Source organism: Pseudorca crassidens, chromosome 8 (genome assembly GCF_039906515.1).
Source record: "Pseudorca crassidens isolate mPseCra1 chromosome 8, mPseCra1.hap1, whole genome shotgun sequence".
Lineage (NCBI taxonomy): Eukaryota > Metazoa > Chordata > Mammalia > Artiodactyla > Delphinidae > Pseudorca > Pseudorca crassidens.
Window position 1 is genome coordinate 67,143,320 of NC_090303.1, and position 12,694 is coordinate 67,156,013.

General features: G+C 43.7%; 1 protein-coding gene and 1 long non-coding RNA gene across 6 annotated transcripts in view; one reads left to right on the plus strand and one right to left on the minus strand.

The window, feature by feature from the left end:
- The window catches only part of GPR141 (G protein-coupled receptor 141), a 186,881-nt gene that overhangs the window by 62,894 nt on the left and 111,293 nt on the right, over positions 1-12,694 (plus strand). Inside the window, exon 4 of one of the 5 annotated variants that reach the window (XM_067746743.1) lies at positions 4,942-11,107. The exons of the other annotated variants lie outside the window; for them this stretch is intronic. The gene's annotated coding sequence lies outside the window, so the exon portion shown is untranslated. Of the gene's footprint in view, positions 1-4,941; positions 11,108-12,694 lie in introns of those variants that run through there. 5 annotated transcript variants of the gene reach the window in all.
- LOC137229195 (uncharacterized) overlaps positions 1-12,694 on the minus strand; it is a 176,189-nt gene that overhangs the window by 56,959 nt on the left and 106,536 nt on the right. The gene's annotated exons all lie outside the window — the stretch shown is intronic.

A 12,694-nucleotide genomic window follows, 5' to 3' on the forward strand; every position in this document is an offset into this window, starting at 1 on the left:
CTTTCAATAGCACCTAGATTTATTTGGTCTAACAGAATATCTTCAACAGGAACTTACAGAATTGATGTAGGGAATGTGTATGAGAGTATGAAAACTGTAATTTTTGGAAAAATATAGATTACAATGTTAGTGATAATCTGAGGATAGTTTTTACTTCTTTTGAATATTTGTTTTTGGGTATTTTCTGATGTTTGTCATAAAAATATAACTTACCTTTATTTTAAAAAGATGTATTGAGGCATAATTGACATATAGCATTATATTAGTTTCATGTGTATGACGTAATGATATGATATGTTTATAGATTACGAAATGATCGCAACAACAAGTATAGTTAACTTCCATCCTCATACATAGTTACAAAAAATTTTTTTCCTGTGATGGGAACTTTTAAGATCTACTCTCTTAGCAACTTTCAAATATGCAATACAGTATTATTATCTGTACTCACTGTGCTATACATTACATTCTCCAGGACTTCTTTATTTTATAACTGGAAGTTTACACTTTTTGACCTTCTTCACCCATTTCACTCACCCTCTACCTCTGGTAACCACCAATCTGTTCTCTTTATCTGTGAGCTTGTTTGTTTTTTCAAAAGTATTTCACATATAAGTGAGATCATACAATATTTGTCTTTCTCCGTGTTCCATATTTCACTTAGCATTTTACCCTCAATGTCCATCCATGTTTTCTCAAGAGGCAAGATTTCCTAAGATTTCATTCCTTTTTATGGCTGAGTAGTATCTATCTATATCTATCTATCTATCTATCTATATCTATCTATCTATGCGCCATATCTTCTTTATCCATATATCCATTGATGGACACTTAGATTGTTTCCATATCTTGGCTATTATAAATAATGCTGCAAAGAACATGGGAGTCCAGATACCTTTTTGAATTAGTGTTTTGATTTTCTTTTGATAAATAGCCAGAAGTGGAATTGTGAGATCATACGGTAGTTCCATTTTTAATTTTTTGAGGAACCTCCATACTGTTTTCCATAGTTGCTGCATCAATTTACATTCCCAACAACAGTGCACAAGTGTTCCCTTTGCCCCGCATCCTTGCCTACCCTTGTTATTTCTTGTCCTTTTGATGATAGCCATTCTAACAGGTGTCAGGTGATATCTCACTATGGTTTTGATTTGCATTTCCCTGATGGTTAGTGGTACTGAGCATCTTCTCAGTACTTGTTGGCCATTTGTATGTCTCCTTTGGAAAAATGTCTATTTAGATCCTCTGCCTATTTCTTAATTGATTTTGTTTTGCTATTGAATTATGAGAGTTCTTTATATATTTCCGATATTAACTCCTTATCACATCTATGATTTGCAAATATTTTCTCCCACTCAGTAGGTTGTCCCTTCATTTTGTTGATGATTTCCTTTACTGTACAGAAGATTTTTGGTTTGATATGGTGCAGTTTGTTTACTTTTGCTTTTGTGGCCTATACTTTTGGAGGCAGACTCATAACTTATCTTTAAAACACAAAATGCATATTTTGTAAAGATAACAATCTTTGCCTCTGTTCTTATTTTTACTACTCTTTTAATTTTTGATTTTCTTTTCTCTCTCTTTGATAACTTATTTTCTTCAATTTTTCAGCATCCAGTGACCAAGATGCAGCTGATTACCTACCTAAGAAGGCTAATTAAATGCTCTTCTTATCACCCTCTACCTCAGCTGCGATTCTTCCAGATAATAGAGATTCCTAGCAGGGGTGGGGCTAAGTCAGGAGCTCTGCTGGGACTCCTGTAGCTTAGACTGGGCAGGAGGAAGAAGCCAGGGCCTGATGTGCCAGCTGGGGAAACACAGCTGAACAATAAGAAAGGTTTTTATGGCTCTAATTTAGTCTTGGTTTTGCTTTTGTAATTCCTTGCTTTTTGCTTTTTTTTTCCCCCAGTTCCACAGGTTCCTGTCACGTCTCTTCTTTCATCACAACCTCTTCTGTTCTTGTGGTTCCCTGATCTTGTTTCCTGGAGGTCATGCCCTCCATGTCTTTTTGAAGACATCAAGCTAATGTCCTCTATAATCTTCTTTGCTCTTCTTTTCTTCCTTCTTCCCTTCCTTCCTCCCTCCCTTCCTCTTTTGTTGTTTTGTTGTATACTTTTCTACATTTTTAGGGAACATTACCTTTTCCATATGCTTCAAGATATTTTATGAATCACCTTGTGTTTTTCATTTGTTTGTCTGTTTCCACATATTTTAATAGCAAAAGATTTTGCTAGGCAAACAGCTAAATATGCTTGGCCCTAGAGATACTAAAGAGACTCAAAGAAAAATAAGAATGGTACCTACCACCTGGGCCCATCATCTCAATATGTATCAAGACATCCTAACAAAATGGAATATTAAACCTCACGTCAAAGGGACTCCTCGAGTATTCTGGGGATGTAAAGAAAGGAGCAAGTAATACAGCCTAGAAGCATCAGGGAAGCTTTGACAAGAAGGGTAAATTTGACCCATATGTTGAAGAATGGGTCATAATTCACTCAGCAGAGTAGAGGATGAAAGAGTATATGCAAAGTTATGGAGATGAAGACAGCTTGAGAGTGAGTAGTTTGGGATCTTTATTGTGTGGAGTGATGTCTGAGGGCAGGAGATGATGGCAGAGGGGTAGGCAAAGGCCATCATGAAGGGACTCATGCATGGGCCATGCTTATGACTGTAGCTATAACTTTAAGGGCAAAAAAGAGCAACCCTCGGGAGGATGGGAAGAGTTGTGCATTTTATAAAGCTCTCTGGGGGGGCACGGTGGCAGTGTAGAGGATGTATCCAAGAGGCTGCCACCGGAGAAGGGGTGATTTCCCACATTCCTGAGGGACTCCTATAGCTGCAAGTGTCCCTGGGCAAGAAGCTACCAATTATTGTGAAAATACACTTTAACGGTCCTTCATTCAGAAGAATCCAATTAACCATTTTTCTTCCTTCTGTGTAAATGTAAATATTTCTGTCATATGAAGCATTTAGACAGCCGTGGATTGCTTTTCCAGTTAAAAACATATTTTCTGTGCCTGTACCTTGTTTATAGGCTGCCTTTGCCTTTGAATAATCTGAAAATCTCCTCAGTGGTTAAAGCGGTGAGAAGCATTTCGTTTCACCTTAAAGCACTTTCATACCACTTTCACCCCTGCGTCTCCCATGTCCTGTTCTCTGCACTTTGGGGACGTTAACATGCAGGTCAGTGTGTGTCTGTCGCCTGTGCTCTGCCTGCTGGGACCTGGGGAAGTGTGTAAACCTGTCAGTTCCCATCCCAGGAACTCATATTCTCAGCCCCATCGTGGCATCTGCCAGACTGTGTTTGTTCACTGGGGCTTTTGGCAGTTCCAGCTGCTTGTGAAAATAAGATCATTTGTGTTAGGCAAAGAAGTGCTGCCAAAATGTGGAGCTTTGTGCTGTGTCAGGTGGCGGCAGGTGCTCTGCATGGAGCGGCAGCCATGTCATTAGCAGTTACCTTATGGCAATTTTGTCATGTGGGTAAATCCTTTCTGCATAAGCCCCTCTTTGCATAGGAGCAGAGATGCCCAGAGAGTGAAATTCTCTGGCTGTGTTCCTTGATCCCTCAGGGAGTCTCTGTGGTTGAGATTAGATGATGCCTTTCCTGTAGATGATCTTTATTCCACAGGATGCTTAAAGTCAGCAGGAAGGGAAGCTTCTCCTTGAAACACAGAAATCAGTGGGTGAGGAATAATCATTGGGGCAAAAGGTGTCCCAGAAATGTCTTTCCCTGAAAAAGCGTGTGGGGAGTTTTACTGCATTGCGATTCCTATTAGTTGCTGAGTGGACCTGTTTGGACATTTATGGTCTATATTAGTCTGCTAGGGCTGTCATCACAAAATACCACAGACTGGGTGGCTTAAACAACAGAAATCTATTTTCTTGAAGTTCTGGAGGCTGGGTGTACAAGATCAAGGTGCTGTTGGTTGGTTTATGGTGAAACCTCTCTTCCCACCTTCTCACTGTGTCCTCACTTAGCCTTCCCCCTGTGCACGTGCAGAGAGAGAGGGAGCTCTCTGGCATCTGTCTCTTCCTCTTCTTTTAAGAACACCAGTACTATGGGATTAGGGCCCCACCCTTATGACCTCATTTAACCTTAATTATCTCTGTAAAGGCCAGTCACACTGGGGGCTAGGGCATCGATGTATGAATTGGGGTGGGTGGGTAGGGTCACCAATTCAGTTTATACCATGGCCTGACTAGAAAAATGAACACAGAGCCTGGAGGCTGTGAAGGCCAGGCACTGGCAGCTTGAGCATGGACCTTAGGGCCAGTTGGATTCCTGGGCATTCTGCTGTAGCAAACCCAAGGGCAGTCTGTGCCTTGACCACTGTGCTGCGCTGCCTCTGTAAATTACTACATATTCTGAACTTTTACAATTCCACACTCATAATTATTCATCATTAGTGCCTCTACTGTATTGATAAATGACATAGAAGTTTAAATATACAGATTAGAAAACATGAGATAGATGATTCCTAAATGAGGCCCTTTAAAAAATCACTGTATTTTTAAACATTCATAAAAACCAAGAAATCTACAGAGGCCTTCAATTCTCAGAGTCTCCCGATGACTGTAAACATCCTGTCACTCAAGCTGGCAGGTCACAGAGTCCACAACTACACCTCCCTTCGGCCAAGTTCACCTTGAGAGTTAGCACTGCAGCTCTTGGTTATTTTCAAAACCAGAAAAAAAAAAACTTCTCTGTTTTAAAAAAGGAAAACAAGTTAGAAGAGACCTGGCTCCTCTGAGCACTGACTGGGCCTGGGAGGCTGGGGGCAGAGGGGGTGGGGTGGACCAGATGCCAGAGGGGACGCAGGACTTTGGTTCAAAGGTGCCCACTGGGCTGAGATCAGGTCTCTGCTGCTGGAAGGGTTGGTTGGAGGCCTGTTGAAGTCAGAGCATGAGGAACATCTGTTTCTTTCTCTTTTCTGAAAGCTGGCAGGCGAGTAAACTGATCTGCAACCGGAGGGTTTTTGTGTGTGATAATTGGGTTCTTCTGCAAACAAGTTGGCATGCAACATCGGCTGTCGGCAAGTCTAATGACCTTTTGGACAACTACAGAAAAAATTGCCAAATGGCTTTAAAATAACTGGGTATCCTGACGTCTTCATCAACCTATTTCGGAGCACTGTTCCCAGAAGAAAATGAGTAGAATGATATTCATGCCTGGGAAGCCTGTTTACCTTCCCTAAGAAGTTATTCTGCCCCACTGCAGCCTGAAGAGGCAAGGCGCCATCTACCTGTCTCCAACTTGCACGTCAGCTCCAAGGGAGACCTGGTTCACAGATGTTGGAATCACAGTTCATTTTCCACTATCTTTATTGACACCAGTTGCTGCCAGTGCTGATGGGCAGGCAAGAGTTGAGTATTTAATGCCTTTCTCTCGCCACTCCCACCTTCCCAAGATGAGAAACAGTCACACATAAACAAACCCATCCAGATGTCAAGCATGAAACCAAAAGTTAAAATTCCAGACCTTTCTGGGAATCACCATTCCTGAAGATGGGGTGAAAATAACAAGCCTTTGTTCTACAAATGGAACGCATTTTTACATTGAAATTCCTAAAGACTGGGACAAGATGCATTCTTCCTTTTGTTTATCTTTCCATGAGGCTGAAAATTAATGTCTTCCTTTATTTACATAGAGAGGAAAGGATTTTGGAAAGAAGAAATGGGGCTGGGGCTTCCCTGGTGGCGCAGTGGTTGAGAGTCCGCCTGCCGATGCAGGGGACAGGGGTTCGTGCCCTGGTCCGGGAAGATCCCACATGCCGCGAAGCGGCTGGGCCCGTGAGCCATGGCCGCTGAGCCTGCGCGTCCGGAGCCTGTGCTCCGCAACAGGAGAGGCCACAACAGTGAGAGGCCCACGTACCGGGGAAAAAAAAAAAAAAAAAAAAAAATGGGGCTGGACTGTGGAATCACAAATAGAGATTGGTTGGGGCGGGGGAGAGGATTCTTGTTTCTCACTAATAAGGGAGAAGTGAGTGGTCATGGGTTCCACTCTGATTTCCTTGGGTAGATGAATTCAATGTAATTGTGTTCTTTTTTGGTCAAGGCAATTAATTAGAGTCTTAACTAAATATGATTTGATGGTCATATTTTTCAGATTATTTGAAAATTCACAAATCTCTTCTGAAACAAATCATGTGCTTTGAGTCAGAAAAATGTATACTGTGTCTACCTGAGGCCCTTCTATCCAAGAGCCCAAGGATGGGCTGGTCCAAGACCTGTGGGGCAGTTAAAGTCAGGATGAGCACAACACTTCCGAGATAGCCTCTTCTTTCCCATAAGGGCTGGGTGAAGGTGCAGACGAAAGCTTGGGAGTCGGTGGTGTGTAGCCATTCGTAATGAGAACGTTAGCAAAAGCGATGGGAAGGGCCCAAAGGGCTCTCCGTGGCCCATGAAACCTCAGCACCACCTGGGGACTCGGGAGAACCATGATTGTAGTGGGGAGAAGAGAGGGCTCAGGATTTGAGATCCCCTTCTCACGAGCCATAGTTCTCCTTAAAAGAGCATAGTCATGCATCTCCTGTGTTGCCTTTGTCATTCCATCACTTTAAACAAAAATGCACAAAACCAATTACTATGAAGACATGGAAACCCAGACAAATTGTCCCAAGAAGTATCACTTGTTAATGGCAGAGCCAAGTCTTAATTAAAAGCTGAGTCTCAGGACTCCCGATATGAGGACACCCACAGCAGGACGCTGCTGAGTGCTAACTGCCTCATGTCACCTTTAGGTCATTTTGCTGTAGGAGCTTAGCATTTATACCAAGAAACGAAAGCTTATTTCGGCAGCTGGAGACGGGGAGGACAAAAGAACATATAATAAAGGTAATATTTCTTTTGTTAGTAGACTTCAGAGCTAGGCAGAAGGGACTGGGGAATAAATAATTTAAAACCATGAGACATGTCTAAACCCACTGATCTACACGAAGCTGGCGTCTGTGACTAGACATGAGGCTTCCATCTGTCTGGTTTCCTCTGGGTAGTTTTAGTCTACGGTTCTTCCTGCTAAAGGAAAGATGCTTATTACACAGTTCAGTGGCACTTAATGCAAATTTGAGCTATGTGAATTTGAAACAGCGTGACCTGGAAGTAATAACAAGGTCTCAGCTGGTTACTCAAATTTGAAATTTAAAAAAAGTGATAAATTCCTCAAATTAAAAACAAATTCACACAACTGATTACCTTTGGAATGGATAAACAACAAGGCCCTACTGTACAGCACAGGGAACTATATCCAATCTCTTGGGATAAACCATAATGGAAAAGAATATTTTAAAAAGAATGTCTATATGTATAAAACTGAGTCACTTTTTTGTACAGCAGAGACTGGCACAGCATTGTAAACCAACTATACTTCAATAAAATAAAAATTCTCACAATTTCAAAGCAGGGGGCCTGTATGAATTGCATCCTGTGTTCACACTATTGCCAGGCGACAGTGTCACTTCAGCTGCTTAATGGAAATACCCTGCTTTCCCTGTCAGAGGGCTGTGGATCACCCTCAGGTCTGCATGCACCAGAATTTCTGCAAGGGGTTTTGATCCCTTTTGTGCTTTTATTTTAATATTCATTGCTACTTAAACATTTAAAAATTTCTGTATCACATAACTGTATCATCCAAGATGTCACTGTCATATTGCTTGTGCCAGTGCTGAAAATCAGGTCTGAAAATCAGTAACTTTGCAGTGAAATTTACATAAAATGCCATTACACGAGCCAAGTGACCACTGGGATAGGCCAGGCAATAAATTCAGTGAGTCCCCAAAGGAAAATATTAGAGAAGAGACTGAGAAAAGAAAAAAAGAGATATTAAAGAACAACATGATAAATACATCTTGAGATAATTGTCCCTCCACCTTGCCCTCAACTATTGTTTTTCCTTTAGAAAAATTAATTATGAAAGCTTTATATCATATGAGGTTTTGGGGAATGAATTCTTGATATAAATAAGGATACAGTGTACCTAAGTTATGGGTTAAGCTGTGTCCCCTCCAAAATGTGTTGGAGTCCTAGCCCCCAGGGCCTGTGAATGTGACCTTATTTGGAAATAGGGTCTTTGCAGATGATCAAATTAAGATGAGGTCATTAGGGCGGTCCATAATCCAATATGACTGGTGTCCTTATAAAATGTGGAAATTTGGATGCACAGACAGATATGTACAGAAGGAAGATGATGTGAAGACACAGGTAGAAAGCCGTCTACAAGGCGAAGAGCTCCTGAGGGTAGCACAAGCTGGAGGAGAGGCGTGGGACAGACTGTCCCTCACAGCCCTCAGAAGGCAGCAACCCTGCTCACATCTTGATTTCAGACTTCTGGCCTCCAGAACACTGAGATAATAAATTTCTGTTGTTTAAGCTACTCAGTTTGTGATACTTCGTTATGGCAGCCCTAGCAAACTAACGCACTGACTGACTTTTGTTTAAATAACTCATTTTTGAAAAGGGTACAAAGGTTCCCAATGTTTTGGCCAACAGAGGACGCTGAGGAATGCCTACCTGTTAGGTTACCAGTCCCGAAGGGAGAGCCTTTGCTTTCTCACAGTCGTTTACATAAGTTCATCAGGTAAACTTCGAGGCTGATTGATTGTACAGCAAAAGGGAGAACTTTGATTCGGGTGAGGACACTGCAGGGCGATTTGGAGCATCGCCCGGATGACCAGGCGCACTTCCCAGCTCCCACTTACAACAGAGCTGGAGTACATTGGTGGGAACAATCAGGAAGGTTGAACTTCGCCTAAGGAGGTCCGAGGCAATGTCAATAACCTGCATTTTGGTCAAGAGCCGGATGTGTACAGGTACAGAAGAGCATGGCTAAATGGAGAGGTGAGGGCAGCGGTGGGCAGGTTGAGGGGAAGAGTCAGAGCTGAGGCGCAGAAGGGGGTGCAGTGGGATGCACCACAGTTTAAAGTGCTGCATAGAGCCAGCATCCCAAGGGGGATGAGGCTGGAGTTTTTGGTGGACAAAGACCAGGTTGGTGGGGACAGAAACAGAAGCCCTTCCCCCTGTGCGTGGCCAAAGGTGACTAGGGCCATCCCAGGTGGAAGGGAGGGGCCAAAGCAGCCTGGGCTGTCTGCACTGGGCAATTTTGGAGTAACGTGTCTAATCATTGACAAAGCAAAATTTGTGATGGGTTTCTCGGGGTGATGCATATTTCACACACAGGTTGGTGATTTGGGAGATAAGACCAAGTGTCAGTTAGGCTGCTGTGATTTCTGAAGCAAAAGTGTCTAATGAGGACTCTGTGTACAGAATATGAAAGAGAGTTCATCAAAGAGGTTGGTACACAGATGCATCTCCTAGTCTTGGAATGGCTCGGGCCCCTTCTGATCCAGCAGGCTCCAAGTCTGTGCTTCCATTTCTTCCATGCATCCCTCCCTCAGTCATCATATGAGCAAACATGGAGGCAAGCAGACCTGGTGGGGGGGAGGTAGGGGATTATGTATCTTTGGGGGAGGGTAGTCAAGACAACAATCACAAAAATAGCAATGGGAATCACAGTAACGAATATTTCCTGAGGACTTCAGATGTGCCAGGCCCAGAATTAAGTACGTTGATTCTCACTGTAATCATGCAAGAAAACTATTATTATTCCTTCCCCATAGATGAGAAGCCAGTGTTTCCCAGACGTCAAATAAATGCTCTATGTCACACAGATGGTAAATAGTAAGCTATAATAATATATGGTATTATAGCAATATATAGTAAATAGAATCCGTGGCCTGGGTTTTCCTCACCACAACTCTCATAATAAAACGAGAGGTTTGAGCCACATTAGTCCCTTGCCACAAGCTGTGACAGGGGTGGGGAGGGAGAGCTCACAGGACAGCTGGCTCTGTTTTTCCTAGAGAGGTCTAGTAAGTGGCTGTGGAATGAAATGACAAGTGGGCCTAGTGTGTGTAAGTTTCAGGGGAGGGAGAGGGGCTTGCTATATAGTGAAATTCAGATTTCCTCAGTAGGCCCAGCAATACCCATCGTTAGAAAAAGGTAAGGCAGGGGCAATAACAGCAAAAGAAATTCATGGTTTGGTCTACTTGTTATTACTGTGAATTGCTGTTCCTTCTTATAGATTGAAATTCTGAGGTTATCAAGATGAAATTTCAGACATGGTCCCTTTGCCCATTATGTATTGCAAATTGGAGAGTAACGTTTCCTTATCAAACACTGTTTCAGGGAGGTTGATCACATTTGAGTTCCTCTTCTGCTCCATTTTCAGCTGGCAGATGCTGGCCGAGCTTCGGTGGTATTTGTGCACGCAGTCATAAGCTGTCATTTGGGTAATAAAGGGGAGGGAGTCTATCTTGAGAGTATGTTCTCCAACAGAGCCAGGAGCGTTCTGTGCAACTAGAATTACCTGAATTATTAAGCTTATAGCTGAGTTAGACTATAGAACTTGGCTGAGGTCAAGGTGGGCTTGAGGGTGGCCTGCATGAGGCCATCTGAAGGCTAAGATGGTGCAGTTGAGTGGAGGCCCAGTGGAATCCGGGCATGGGCCCCTTGCTTGGGCTGCGGAAATGATCCTGTGTCAGGCAGAGAGTCTGAAGGGCAGGGGAGGCTGGAAGGAATGGTGGGGACCTGGGCCAGTGTCCTCTGCAGAACCCACGAGGCTGACTCTTCCTCTGGCCAGCCTGAGCCATTCTGTGCCCACCGTTAGTCCAACAGGCTGCTATATTAGTTTCCTGAGGCTGTTGTAAAAATGACCTGAAACTTGGTGGCTTATAACAACAGATGTTTATTTTCTCATGTTTATTTTCTGGGGGCCAGGGGAGGATCCTCCCCTGCCTCTTCCAGCTGCGGGTGGCTGTCAGCCCTCCTTGGCCTCCTTGGCCTGCATCACTCCAACCTCTGCCTCGATGGCCACAATCCCTCCTCCTCTTCCTGTGTCACCTCTCCTGTCTCTTATAAGGACACTCATCACTGGATTTAGGACCCACCTGAGTAATCCCGGATGATTTCATCTCAAGATCTTTAACTTAATTACTTCTGCAAACACCCTTTTATGAAATAAGGGAAGATTCACAGGTTCTAGACATGAAGAAATGGAAAAATCTTTTTGGGAACCACCATTCAACCCATCCTACGTGCCAAACGAAGGAACTGTGAGGACCTATATTTTTGTTGTTCTTTTATATTTTATTTTTTAATTTTTTTGTGGTACGCGGGCCTCTCACTGTTGTGGCCTCTCCCGTTGCAGAGCACAGGCTCCGGACACGCAGGCTCAGCGGCCATGGCTCACGGGCCCAGCCGCTCCGTGGCATGTGGGATCTTCCCGGACTGGGGCACGAACCTGCGTCCCCTGCATCGGCAGGCGGACTCTCAACCACTGCGCCACCAGGGAAGCCCTTTGTTGTTTTTTTAAAAAGATGTTTCTTGGTCTCTGTGTCACACATATTGCCTGGGCTTGAATTTTTGTGGGTGGCATTTAGTTGCAAAGGGAGCCAAACTTCAGGGTGTCTTTTAACTAAAGCTATGCTCCTAGGTGACCTGTAGGTGACTCTCCTCTCTCTGGAGCCTCCCAATCTAATACTCTGCAGCTCCTCCTCTTCCTGTGCCCTTCATCCCATGGTGGGCACATTAGGCTCAATAACTATTAAGAATGCAAGGGATGGGACTTCCCTGGTGGTCCAGTGGTAAAGAATCCACCTTTCAATGCAGGGGACGCAAGTTCGATCCCTGGTCGGGGAACTAAGATCCCACACGCCACAACTAAGCCCTTGCACCACAACTACTGAGCTTATAAGCCTCAATGAGAGAGCCCACGTGTCGCAAACTACAGAGCCCATGTGCCCTGGAGCCTGTGTGCCACAACTAGAGAGAGGCCTGAGCACCACAACAGAGGCCGCCTGCATAACAAGAAGATCCCGCATGCCTCAACGAAGATCCCATGTGTCACAACTAAGACCCGACACAGCCAAAAAAAGAGGAAAAGAAATAAATATTTTAAAAAAAGAATGCAAGGGACTTCAGAAACCATCTAATTCACATGGGTTCAAGCGTTTAGCACAACTGTAACCGGCTCTACCCTAGACTCATGACAGATAATTACTTATCGTGACACCAGTCCAGCTGGAGCCTCAGACTTCTCAGGCCAGTCCTCAGAGCAGCCACTGCCACAGGTCAGAGTTAGCACATGAAGGGAAATCTCTTTGTGATCTCTGACCCAAAACTAGCCTCCTTTTCTGGATAAGGAAACTGAGACCCAAAGAGGAGGTGAGAATTGATAAAAGTGGTACTCTACCCAAGGGGTATTTCAACACTTCATTTCCCATCTTAAAAAAAAAATCCGATTAACAACCCCTAGATTCTTAAATTATGATTTTTTTCCATCTTCACAACACCTAAGTGTTGACTTGATTTCCTTTTTATTTTTTTAACAGCTCCCTACCCCATGCAGACCCATGGAACCTGTCACTCTACCAACTTGACTTACGACATACCACACAGCCATTCTGCTCTGCACCTTTCAGGCCCCACCTGCTAACCCATATGAAAAACAAAATTTATATTAAATGGTATTTTAGAAAAATTATCATGGCCTAAACCGAACATCATTTGTCGGGAAACGAAGCATATGTTGACAATTTTGTTTTGGATTCTTGGCTTGGGGCCATTTGAGTCCTAGGGAGGAGAAAGAGAGCCCCTCTTGGGGGATCCCCATTGTCCCCTGCAGTATTGTCCCTGACAC